Source organism: Dendrobates tinctorius, unplaced genomic scaffold, assembly GCF_039654945.1.
Source record: "Dendrobates tinctorius isolate UK_male_01 unplaced genomic scaffold, ASM3965494v1 ptg000030l, whole genome shotgun sequence".
Classification (NCBI taxonomy): Eukaryota; Metazoa; Chordata; class Amphibia; order Anura; family Dendrobatidae; genus Dendrobates; species Dendrobates tinctorius.
In genome coordinates, this window is record NW_027361698.1 from 26,605,598 (window position 1) to 26,619,210 (window position 13,613).

At 43.6% G+C, this 13,613-nt stretch overlaps 1 long non-coding RNA gene across 2 annotated transcripts in view; it reads right to left on the minus strand.

Annotated features, from left to right (window-relative positions):
* The window catches only part of LOC141086169 (uncharacterized), a 73,744-nt gene that overhangs the window by 47,848 nt on the left and 12,283 nt on the right, over positions 1-13,613 (minus strand). Inside the window, exons 2-3 of one of the 2 annotated variants that reach the window (XR_012231527.1) lie at positions 1,482-2,399; positions 700-863 (exon numbers count right to left, since the gene is read on the minus strand). This is a non-coding gene — a long non-coding RNA (uncharacterized lncRNA). Of the gene's footprint in view, positions 1-699; positions 2,400-13,613 lie in introns of both variants that reach the window. The other variant, XR_012231526.1, reaches the window with a different exon arrangement.

Consider the following 13,613-nt stretch of genomic DNA (forward strand, 5'->3'; position numbering starts at 1 on the left):
ATATAGACCCCTCAAAGTGGCTTCAAATGTGATGTGGTCCGTAAAAATAAAATGGTGTTGCAAAAATGAGAGATCGCTGGTCAACTTTTAACCCTTATATCTTACTAACAAATAAAAATTTTGGTTCCAAAATTGTGCTGATGTAAAGTAAACATGTGGCAAATGTTACTTATTAACTTTTTTGTGTGCCATATCTCTGTGATTTAAGGGCATAAAAATTCAAAGTTGGAAAATTGCGGAATTTTCAAAATTTTCGCCAAATTTCCGTTTTTCTCATAAATAAACGCAAGTTATATGAATGAAATTTTACCAGTAACATGAAGTACAATATGTCAAGAGAAAACAGTGTCAGAATCACTGGGATCCACAGAAGCGTTTCAGAGTTATGACCTCATAAAGGAACAGTGGTCAGAATTGTAAAAATTGGCCCGGTAGTTAACGTGCAAACCACCCTTGGTAGTGAAGGGGTTAAAAACATTTTTTTAAGAAAAATATTTCTGAATAAACATTTATATTTTTTGGATTATACTTGGATGTATTCTTTGATATTAAAAATTAGTTCGGAGAAATTTTAGCCCATTTATTTCCACGAAACAGCTCCAATTATGTTATGTTGGTGGGTTTTCTCCCTTGAACTGTTTCTCAACATTTCTATAGGATTAAGATCAGGGCTTTGACTTGGCCATTTCAAAGCTTTACCTTTATTCTGCTTTAACCATTCTTTTGTAGTCCGACTTGTGATGTAGTGGGTCATTGTTTTGCTGTATGACCCATGTTCTCTTGATCTCTTGACTTTTCAGTTCACTTTCAAATTTGCTAATATAATTCAGAATTCATTGTTCTATCAATGATGGCAGGCCACCCTAGCACAGATGAGAAAACCGGAGAATAAAGGAGTACTAGGTGATATTAATATTAAAATGGTATATCAATTTTATTCAATAGAAAAACACATATGTAAAACATCACACGATAACATAGTAACCATAGTGCACCAAGACAGGCAGGAAAGGGAAAAACACCTCTACATACATGCCACCGTTAAATGTGAGAAGCCAAGGCCAAGTGGCCAATGCGTATAAACAATACCGCTAGCGGCCTGGTAAAAATTCCACCATAATCGCCAAAAAATGAGGCTTACCCAGGTAATAGGGGCATCAGAGACGTGATCCCAGGGCCAGATGTTCACCCCGATGCGTTTCACAAATAGCATGAGATTTTTATGCAGTAATGCACTAGGCTTTTTTTTTCAAGCACAATGTTTTTTATTTAAACCAAAAAGCTATATTTTCGACTCATCTGTTCACAAAATATTGTTGTAATATCGCTTTGGCTTGTCCAAATGATCTTTAGTAAACTGAAGATGGACAGAAAAATCCCTTTTAAGGCCCCGTCACACTAAGCGATATCGCTAGCAATATCGCTATAACGTCGCTGGTTTTGTGACGCAGCTGCTATGTCGCGCTATGTGGATTACTTACCTCCGACTGGCTCCCCCGCTGATTATCGCTGATCGCGCGAGAACGGGCTGGGCCATTTCTCGTCGTCAGCTTCCTGCTTGGCTTCCTGCTGTGGAGACAAGCGACGCGTGGACGTGGGCGGGAGGACGTCTTCATCGCCTCGTCTGACAAGTAAGTAGCGACCGCCGACCGCTGGTATGTCGCTGGTAAGATTTCAATAGAAAAACACATATGTAAAACATCACACGATAACATAGTAACCATAGTGCACCAAGACAGGCAGGAAAGGGAAAAACACCTCTACATACATGCCACCGTTAAATGTGAGAAGCCAAGGCCAAGTGGCCAATGCGTATAAACAATACCGCTAGCGGCCTGGTAAAAATTCCACCATAATCGCCAAAAAATGAGGCTTACCCAGGTAATAGGGGCATCAGAGACGTGATCCCAGGGCCAGATGTTCACCCCGATGCGTTTCACAAATAGCATGAGATTTTTATGCAGTAATGCACTAGGCTTTTTTTTTCAAGCACAATGTTTTTCATTTAAACCAAAAAGCTATATTTTCGACTCATCTGTTCACAAAATATTGTTGTAATATCGCTTTGGCTTGTCCAAATGATCTATAGTAAACTGAAGATGGACAGAAAAATCCCTTTTAAGGCCCCGTCACACTAAGCGATATCGCTAGCAATATCGCTATAACGTCGCTGGTTTTGTGACGCAGCTGCTATGTCGCGCTATGTGGATTACTTACCTCCGACTGGCTCCCCCGCTGATTATCGCTGATCGCGCGAGAACGGGCAGGGCCATTTCTCGTCGTCAACTTCCTGCTTGGCTTCCTGCTGTGGAGACAAGCGACGCGTGGACGTGGGCGGGAGGACGTCTTCATCGCCTCGTCTGACAAGTAAGTAGCGACCGCCGACCGCTGGTATGTCGCTGGTAAGATCTGCCTTTTTGGCAGCTCACTAGCGACCACTTAGTGATGCACCAGCCATCCTGACCGCGTCATATCGTTGTCGGGATCGCTGGTGCATCGCTAAGTGTGACGGTACCTTTAGAGTGCATTGGCTTATCCCATTTCAATCCTGCCATGCACACCTTTGTTACTCAGTTTCCTTCTGATAGTGGACTCATGAACATTTCATTATCAGGTCTTTAGTTGCTTAGAGATTACCTTGGGTTGCTTTGTAACTTCGCAAACTATTATACATCTTGTGCTTGGAGTGATCTTTGTTTGTTGACCACTCCTAGGATGGGTAAAAATGATCTTAAATAAAGAAGTGTGAATATATTCCAGTGGAATTAATTCTAACTGAATATTATAAAAATGTGGATTTTATTTTTGTAATTCACTTCCACATGGATTTGACAAAATGGCGGTGGTCGTCCACCAGTTTTCTGAATTGTAAAGGTCCATCAAGAGGTTAAAAAAAACAACTTATTTGCACCTTACTACTCACCTCTACAGTCCTTCCTCTTTTTGCAGTCTCCCTGTCAGTACCCTCAACTCATCTTCTTATCAAAGCAGTGAGCCCTGTTATCCCCGGGCCTCTCACATTAGGCTAGCTCTGATGAGGCCCTGTACTATTAACTATAGGTTCATTTCATTTTGCTGTTCACGTACAAGCGATATTGAATCATTTTCCGCATTTAAAAATTACAATTTACTAAGTTTGATTCATTTGTTTTATTTGGTTCTCTTTTTCTGCCTTTTCTGTGTGAATATCTGATGTCATTTTAGATCAAATTTACATGTAAATATAGAAAACTTTGGAGGGTTCACACTTTAAAATGCTAATGTATTTCTAAACTGTAAAGAAGTTTACAAGGAACCGGCAGGATTATTATAAATGGATCCGTCCAGATCTAAATTCTTCCCAAATAAAAAAGTGCTTATGAATGACATCAGAGATGATGATCAAAGCATCATTTCTTGTTCCAGTTGCTTCTGTTGGAACCCGTTTCATCTCCATTGTCGTTTATTTTTTGATGGAAGCCAGAACAGTTTGCTGAATCCATCACCTGAAAGATTCCAATGATGCCTATGGGATCTTATGGACTTATATTAGGGTCTGTGTCAGAGTTACATCAAGGTTTCCATCACTGGAGCATCATGAACATTACTGCACGCTGTGATGCTGAACACATGTTTACAATAATGTGTGAACAGTCACTTGCCATAATCGCTTTTGGAGCCATATTCGATAAGGCAGAGCAAAGCCTCATGCACATGACTGTGTGCACTTCAGCTCTAATCTGGGGTGCAAGTTAGAAGAGTAGCACAGTTAACTGGATGTCATATATGGCAACATATTCCCCACAAGAACGACTAAGAATACTGTTTTGTAGATGACAATATGGTTGAGTTATGGGATCGCCTTCCTCCATGTCCCTAGTGAAGTGTGTTACCACTGTATTGGGATGTGGGACCAGATGTAGTTGTCTGCATGAACCTTAATAAGTTGATTGACACGCCAGTGGGCCTATGACTAACTCTATATCATTAAAAGTCTGTCTCTTCTGTATTTTTACACTTTGGTAAATTAGCAAGTAATTTTCCACTCTAGGTGAAGTTACTTTTTAATTAAAGAATAAAGCAAGTGAATACTAATTATTGTATTAAATTAATATCTTCTTCTTTTAATATCTGTACTTGTGTACTTCTTCATGTCTTGCCAAGTGACTTCCTCGCTGTCCTGACATGAACTGCCTTTAAGCACAAATGTCTTTTTATACTGTTTATTTTTGTGGTTAGGACTAGTTCTTGGATCCTTTTCTGACTGGCATTAGTTCAAGCTATGATTCATTTTAGGCTGCAGATGAGCTGTGCTAGCAACATTTAGCCATGCGTGGGTATACGAAAAAGACTGTGAGGTTAAGTTCACACGAGTTTTTGGTGAGTTTTTGACGCTATGTACTGTATTTTTGCTGCACTAAAAACACAGTGTCTTACAGTCCCAGCAAAGTGGATGGGATTTATAGAAATCTCATGTCATCTGTGCTTCTTTTTTATGCTGCATAAACTGACCTGTGATGTGTGTGTTTGAAATTGGCAAATTGAGTTTTTCTTAAGAGTACAATGCATTTATTGTGTGGATTTTCCCCATAGAATTTCATTGGATTCATGATACATTAGATGGTGTGAGCAGCAAAAATCGAGGTTCACTTCAAAGGTGGACTTTTGAATCAAGGATTTTTGAGGAAAAGAGTTTGGGCGCGCTCACACGAGCATATACATCACAGGCGATGCCCAATGTTTTATCAGCACTCGGACCAATGTTATTCTATGCGGCAGTGCTAATCTGAGGGGGTTTTTTGCTCATTCAGTGTGAGAAAAATAGCAGCATGCTGCGAGTGGTTCTGCGTATTGGATGGCACTTAGCCATTCAAGTGTATGGGTGCATAGAAAACATCTGACTGCTCTTGAATGCATTCACACAATGGATAAGATGGAGAAAACTTGTTCTCCATCTCCTCGTCTCTTGTGCAACGATTCTCTGATCCGAGAAAATTGGATCACACTAAGCTGATACTTGACTCAAACTATGATCAGAGTTTGATCCATGTGACATTACCATAATCGATCACATTCTCTCGCAGGGGAGAATCTACACTCAGGTGACCCCAGCCCCAGTGAAAAATGGAAATTGTTAGTATTAAAGGGGTTTTCCATGACTATTTTATTTTGAAATGGGCCTAAAAACTAACAGGTAGATAGTTTCCTCTGTTAGAAACTATCTGCCTGTTCTACTTGTCACTAGCTCAGAGCATCAGCGATCATTTCTGCCGGCAGTTCAACTGCTCAATGTCAACAGAGAAGCTCTTCTTCCAGGTTGCTCAGTTGATGGAGCATGACTGCTGATGTCATGCTGAGTGACAGCTGGCTTCATGCAGTTAGGCATTGAGAAGACAGCTGTCAATCAGAATGACATTGGCATTCACTCCATATCAATGGAGCAGAACAAAAGAAAAGCCATTGCTCTGTTGATTGTAGTACCAGAAAACGTTTCGGTCAATATAGACCTTCATCAGTTACGTGCTTGGACAAGTGGTGTTTACCCACGTCCAGGAGGACCAGGCTGCGCTGATATTTTCAACTATTAAGATTATCCTGCGTTACAGCAGCATTCTGACCATTTGATTACTGGCGTTATCAGTGAATAACATAAAAAGCGCCCTCCTTCAAGCTACTTTCAAACATGCTAGCACGTAACTGATGAAGGTCTATATTGACCGAAATGTTTTCTGGTACTACAATAAACTGCCTCACCAAGCATTAAGTTGACTGCCAGGTTTTCATTTTATCATATATGGTTTGGGAACCTAACTTGGCACCACTACAGTAGTGCACACGGTGTTTTCTACTAAACATTGCTCTGTTGATGTGATGTCAGCAGCAGTCACTGAATTACCAGCAATAGTGGTCTGTGACCACTCCATGGTGGCAGAGACCAGCAGCGGTCACAACAGGCCGGAAGTTAGGTACTGAATGAATATTAGTTCTTAGACCTATAGTAAAAAAGTGAAATAATCCTAGATAAACCTTTTAAGCGCTAGTTTGAAGAGATGGCTCAGGGATCAAATAAATGCAAGGTTTTGTCGTGTGATAGTGTTAGGTGGAGAACACAAGGATTACGTGAGCATTAGAGAATGATCCAGAAAGTCGATGCTTGGTGTAAATGGGGAAGCAGATTATATGGTGAGCAGAAAGGGTGGTAGAAGGGTGCTCCTAAGCCAGTTGCTAAGGTTTAGGAGCTCTCGGCTCTCTGCATTATGTGACTCCACATCCCCTCCCCTCTTCTACTATAGTAGGCTCCTTGATAGACGCAACAGCAGTTTGAAGGAAGAGTTTGTGGACCCTTCTATAGCAAAGAGCTGAGAGGACTTCACCTTTACCTCTAGAGTAATTGCAGGAAAGGTGCCCAATGGATTCAAATTTCTTTTTTTTTTAAATTAATGCTGCAGCTAAAATGCCACAGTAAGGTTTGAAGCATCTACAAGTATTTAGCATTATTTGCTGTTTTGTAAGTTCAGAACTGCTGATAGACTCTTGTTATGTCCCATGAATGAGACATTTTACAGACTGTCTTGTACATTTTACATGCTGTATTGCAGTTTCTCATATTGTCTACTGTTGCTATGTTTCCTGTGCTTTGCATAGCTGAAATCCTCCCTTTCCATCAAGTTTGTCCCTTCTGTCTCCCTGTCTCCCTCTTCTGGGTGTGATGTCACTTCCTTCTTCTTCCCCCTGTGTCTCATTCTCCATCTTGGCTTCATTAGAAGCACATGTGTTTTCAGCCTGTCTGAAGAAAGTCTTTTTTACCTGCTGCTGCTGCTGTTTGTATGCATTCAACAAGAATTCTTAAAGAAATCTAAGTCTCTTCTGGATTCTTCATAACATGTGCGCCGGCAGCTGAGTTGAGCTATCTGTGACCGTTGCCAATTGTAAGTAAGGTGAAGAGATTCAGCATCTCACAGAGCCATATTTTCCGCCACAGGTCCCGGGGACAGAATAACTCTATTATATCAGAATCAGGGGTTTTAATTAACTTTTGATCCTGGCTCATACAGTATTGGATTTGTAAGCAAATGATCAGTGCACCTCTGTTACTGAATGGTTTGAGACATGAACTATACAACTTATTTTATGCAGAGAGCTGAAAAATCCCTATTTTACATAGCTAGGGTCATTTTCCGTATGTTACCCAGCAGAAAGGAACAGTGTGAAATAATCACAATATGCCAGAGTCAACAGAAAGTTATGCAACCGACAAGACAAGCCAAGAAAAAATCAGCAATTTCAACACAAGATTCTTTAGTAAAAGAATTGGTCACTACAGTCTGAACATGGATCTGCTACGAGGTATCACTTTGTACTATTTGGGGAGCCTATCACAGTTTTATGTTGCCCAAAGGAGAGCCTGACGATTGCTGCCAGGGATGTCTTTCTCTGAAACACTGCAGCATTTCAGAGAAAACATTCCGTAGTTTTGAAGGAGACTATATTGAGAGAGCGGACTAGTTTGGTGCAAACTGCAGCAAACTGCAGTGAGCTTCTCTCCACCCCACACAAGTTTATTGACAGGTCTCTCCCTATGGACACACATTGTCTCTGGCTGGTTTTACAAACTATGTTCTCTCTGAAATGTTGCCAAGTTTATAGTAAAGCCACCCAAACACAGTAGATGACTTTAAGCTGTATGATGCTTCAGCCAGTCATTTGTCCCACAGTCACCTTGGCCGTCACTCCCATACACAGGAGCTCTTATTTGAACGAGCAATCTTGTGCTCTCCATGAACATACAGCGACAGACATCTCTGCTGGCGGCTTATCTCCAGGAGAATAAAACTACAAACAATTCGGACACGCTCAATATAAATCTTACCTGACAATCAGTTGGCTGGTGCTTCAGCCAGGCCCATCAATATTGGCCAACATTAATCTAATGTGCATGAAGGCATTAAAACATACCTAGCTGCAATCTCGCAACGAGGCTCTGATTCATGCTGCCTGTGGTTTGGGTAGCATTAATCTTTTGCCAGGTTCCTTTTAAAAGGAACCTGTCAGCTGTCTTGGCTGCTATAATGCTGCAGATAAGCACCCGATTCACCCTGCAAGATAAGAAAAAAGATAAGAAAAATAAGTTTTATTATACTCACCAGGGGGGGCGGTCCGGTCCGATGGGTATCGCAGGCCCGGGTCTGGAGCCTCCCATCTTCTTATGCTTGATTCATAGCTCCCCGGAATTGCGCTACTGCGCAGGTGTACTTCTCTCCCCTGTTGAGGGCAGAGCAAATTCCTACAGTGCGCAGGCCCTGGGTCTCTCTGACCTTTCCCGGCACCTGCACACTGCAGGAATTTGCTCTGCCCTCAACAAGGCAGAGATGCACGCCAGCACAGGAGTGCGATGCCGGGGATCTATGAATCAAGCAGGAGGGCATCGTCGCAAGAAGATAGGAAGCGCCGGACCCGTGACACCCATCAGACCGCACCGCACCAGACCGTCCCCCCCCTGGGTGAGTATAGTAAAACTTATTTAGAAGTTATAGAATGCTGTAGATAAGCCCTGAAAGGCAGTGGCCACATCTTATAGCGGCCAAAACAGCTGACAGGTTCGCTCTAGATAAGGAGGTTAGTGCCAGTCAATGCAGTTCCATTGAAAAACTTAATTGCCTAATATTCAGTTAGGTACAATATTAAATATATGCCCTGCATCAATGACAACCACAGTGTGATAGTGTGTTAGTAGTAGTAGTAGTAGTGTTGTGTAGTGATGAGAAGTCTGTGTTACATCAATACTGGGGACTAGAGTTGAGCGAAACGGGTCGAAAAATTTCAAAAGTCGCCGACTTTTGGCAAAGTCGGGTTTCATGAAACGAAACCCGACCCTAGGATGAGGTCGGCCACGAGGTCGGCGACTTACGCGCCAAAGTCGCGTTTCAAAAGTTTGTTTTGCGCTCTTTTTCAGCCAATCAGGATCCACGGACACTGTGGGCAACGTGATGACATAGGCAGGGGTCACCACCATCTTTCAGAAGGGCATGCAAGTGATTGGCTTGCTTTGGTGGGCATCACAGGGGGTATAAAAGGGCGTGCACGCCGACCGCCATCTTACTTCTGCCGATCTCAGTATAGGGAGAGGTTGCTGCTGATTCTGTAGGGAGAGCGTTAGGCAGGGAAGAAGACAAAAAAACTGCTTCTGCTGCTAGCGATTTGGCCTGCACAACACACCACTGTGTGTGCAGTGCAAGGGGAGGCTATATAGTGGTGTATCAGTGGTGTTGGTTGTTGGGCTGCCTTCTAAGGCTTCCTGACATTCCTGCATTGCTGTTTACCCACTGCTCCGCAAACTGCTTTTTTAAAAGCAATCCCAATTTTTTTTTTTTGTCCTGCTGAGAAGAAAAATAACTGCTTCTGCTGCTAGCAATTTGGCCTGCACAACACACCAGTCACTGTGTGTGCAGTGCAAGGGGAGGCTATATTGTGGTGTATCAGTGGTGTTGGTTGTTGGGCTGCCTTTTAAGGCTTCCTGACAGGCTGGCATTGCTGTTTACCCACTGCTCCGCAAACTGCTTTTTTAAAAGCAATCCAATCTCCCTTATCCTCTAGTCACTTTTGTCACAGCTGTGCCATCGAGCCTGTCACATAGCGCTCAGATATTCATTGGGCCTCACACAATCCAAAAGTGTCCAGTGTCCAAAAGTGTGTGCAGAGATTCAAAATCTCCCTTATCCTCTAGTCACTTTGGTCACAGCTGTGCCATCGAGCCTGTCACATAGCGCTCAGATATTCATTGGGCCTCACACAATCCAAAAGTGTCCAGTGTCCAAAAGTGTGTGCAGAGATTCAAAATCTCCCTTATCCTCTAGTCACTTTGGTCACAGCTGTGCCATCGAGCCTGTCACATAGCGCTCAGATATTCATTGGGCCTCACACAATCCAAAAGTGTCCAGTGTCCAAAAGTGTGTGCAGAGATTCAAAATCTCCCTTATCCTCTAGTCACTTTGGTCACAGCTGTGCCATCGAGCCTGTCACATAGCGCTCAGATATTCATTGGGCCTCACACAATCCAAAAGTGTCCAGTGTCCAAAAGTGTGTGCAGAGATTCAAAATCTCCCTTATCCTCTAGTCACTTTGGTCACAGCTGTGCCATCGAGCCTGTCACATAGCGCTCAGTTATTCATTGGGCGTCACACAATCCAAAAGTGTCCAGTGTCCAAAAGTGTGTGCAGAGATTCAAAATCTCCCTTATCCTCTAGTCACTTTGGTCACAGCTGTGCCATCAAACCTGTCACATAGCGCTCAGATATTCATTGGGCCTCACACAATCCAAAAGTGTCCAGTGTCCAAAAGTGTGTGCAGAGATTCAAAATCTCCCTTATCCTCTAGTCACTTTGGTCACAGCTGTGCCATCGAGCCTGTCACATAGCGCTCAGATATTCATTGGGCCTCACACAATCCAAAAGTGTCCAGTGTCCAAAAGTGTGTGCAGAGATTCAAAATCTCCCTTATCCTCTAGTCACTTTGGTCACAGCTGTGCCATCGAGCCTGTCACATAGCGCTCAGATATTCATTGGGCCTCACACAATCCAAAAGTGTCCAGTGTCCAAAAGTGTGTGCAGAGATTCAAAATCTCCCTTATCCTCTAGTCACTTTGGTCACAGCTGTGCCATCGAGCCTGTCACATAGCGCTCAGATATTCATTGGGCCTCACACAATCCAAAAGTGTCCAGTGTCCAAAAGCGTGTGCAGAGATTCAAAATCTCCCTTATCCTCTAGTCACTTTGGTCACAGCTGTGCCATCGAGCCTGTCACATAGCGCTCAGTTATTCATTGGGCCTCACACAATCCAAAAGTGTCCAGTGTCCAAAAGTGTGTGCAGAGATTCAAAATCTCCCTTATCCTCTAGTCACTTTGGTCACAGCTGTGCCATCAAACCTGTCACATAGCGCTCAGATATTCATTGGGCCTCACACAATCCAAAAGTGTCCAGTGTCCAAAAGTGTGTGCAGAGATTCAAAATCTCCCTTATCCTCTAGTCACTTTGGTCACAGCTGTGCCATCGAGCCTGTGACATAGCGCTCAGATATTCATTGGGCCTCACACAATCCAAAAGTGTCCAGTGTCCAAAAGTGTGTGCAGAGATTCAAAATCTCCCTTATCCTCTAGTCACTTTGGTCACAGCTGTGCCATCGAGCCTGTCACATAGGGCTCAGATATTCATTGGGCCTCACACAATCCAAAAGTGTCCAGTGTCCAAAAGTGTGTGCAGAGATTCAAAATCTCCCTTATCCTCTAGTCACTTTGGTCACAGCTGTGCCATCGAGCCTGTCACATAGCGCTCAGATATTCATTGGGCCTCACACAATCCAAAAGTGTCCAGTGTCCAAAAATGTGTGCAGAGATTCAAAATCTCCCTTATCCTCTAGTCACTTTGGTCACAGCTGTGCCATCGAGCCTGTCACATAGCGCTCAGATATTCATTGGGCCTCACACAATCCAAAAGTGTCCAGTGTCCAAAAGTGTGTTCAGAGATTCAATATCTCCCTTATCCTCTAGTCACTTTGGTCACAGCTGTGCCATCGAGCCTGTCATATAGCGCTCAGATATTCATTGGGCCTCACACAATCCAAAAGTGTCCAGTGTCCAAAAGTGTGTGCAGAGATTCAAAATCTCCCTTATCCTCTAGTCACTTTGGTCACAGCTGTGCCATCGAGCCTGTCACATTGCGCTCAGATATTCATTGGGCCTCACACAATCCAAAAGTGTCCAGTGTCCAAAAGTGTGTGCAGAGATTCAAAATCTCCCTTATCCTCTAGTCACTTTGGTCACAGCTGTGCCATCGAGCCTGTCACATAGCGCTCAGATATTCATTGGGCCTCACACAATCCAAAAGTGTCCAGTGTCCAAAAGTGTGTGCAGAGATTCAAAATCTCCCTTATCCTCTAGTCACTTTGGTCACAGCTGTGCCATCGAGCCTGTCACATAGCGCTCAGATATTCATTGGGCCTCACACAATCCAAAAGTGTCCAGTGTCCAAAAGTGTGTGCAGAGATTCAAAATCTCCCTTATCCTCTAGTCACTTTGGTCACAGCTGTGCCATCGAGCCTGTCACATAGCGCTCAGATATTCATTGGGCCTCACACAATCCAAAAGTGTCCAGTGTCCAAAAGTGTGTGCAGAGATTCAAAATCTCCCTTATCCTCTAGTCACTTTGGTCACAGCTGTGCCATCGAGCCTGTCACATAGCACTCAGATATTCATTGGGCCTCACACAATCCAAAAGTGTCCAGTGTCCAAAAATGTGTGCAGAGATTCAAAATCTCCCTTATCCTCTAGTCACTTTGGTCACAGCTGTGCCATCGAGCCTGTCACATAGCGCTCAGATATTCATTGGGCCTCACACAATCCAAAAGTGTCCAGTGTCCAAAAGTGTGTTCAGAGATTCAAAATCTCCCTTATCCTCTAGTCACTTTGGTCACAGCTGTGCCATCGAGCCTGTCACATAGCGCTCAGATATTCATTGGGCCTCACACAATCCAAAAGTGTCCAGTGTCCAAAAGTGTGTGCAGAGATTCAAAATCTCCCTTATCCTCTAGTCACTTTGGTCACAGCTGTGCCATCGAGCCTGTCACATAGCGCTCAGATATTCATTGGGCCTCACACAATCCAAAAGTGTCCAGTGTCCAAAAGTGTGTGCAGAGATTCAAAATCTCCCTTATCCTCTAGTCACTTTGGTCACAGCTGTGCCATCGAGCCTGTCACATAGCGCTCAGATATTCATTGGGCCTCACACAATCCAAACGTGTCCAGTGTCCAAAAGTGTGTTCAGAGATTCAAAATCTCCCTTATCCTCTAGTCACTTTGGTCACAGCTGTGCCATCGAGCCTGTCACATAGCGCTCAGATATTCATTGGGCCTCACACAATCCAAAAGTGTCCAGTGTCCACAAGTGTCTGCAGAAATTCAAAATCTCCCCTGTCCTATAGACACCTTGTACCTTGTTTTACATTACTATATAGTTTGTTGGATTTTGTCTACATTTCTACCAAAAATGAGGAAGGCTGGTGGAAGAGGCCGTGGAATTGGGCGGGGGTTGGCAGCTGGTAATGATGGTGTTGGTGGTGGATCTGATGGTAGTGGCAAGAGCAAAATAGGACCGAATGCAGGAGGTGTTGAGCCTGCGTCATCGTCTGGCTACATAAGGCCTCGAACGCTTAGTTTTCTAGGAGTTGGCAAACCGCTTTTAAAGCCAGAGCATCAGGAAAAAGTTTTGTCTTACATTGCTGACTCAGCCTCCAGATCTATCACCTCCTCTTCTTCAGTTGTAAAAAGTAAAAGCACTGAGTCGTCATTGGAGGTTCATGTTCATGAACCACACCTTTCCTTGTGTCCTTCACCCCAACCAAGATTGAAGGATGACGCAGGCCATACTACTGATTACTCCATGGAGCTGTTTTCACATACCATGCCTGGATTATCAAGTGAAATGGTGAATTACCCAGGCCAAGATGAATCTGACATGGAGTGCACTGATGCACAGCCGCTGATGGATGATTCTGCTGGTACATTCACTCAGAGCACTACATTGTCCTCGCAGTGTACAGAGCCAGATTCTGACCCTGATGAGACTCAGGTGCCCCTTCCCG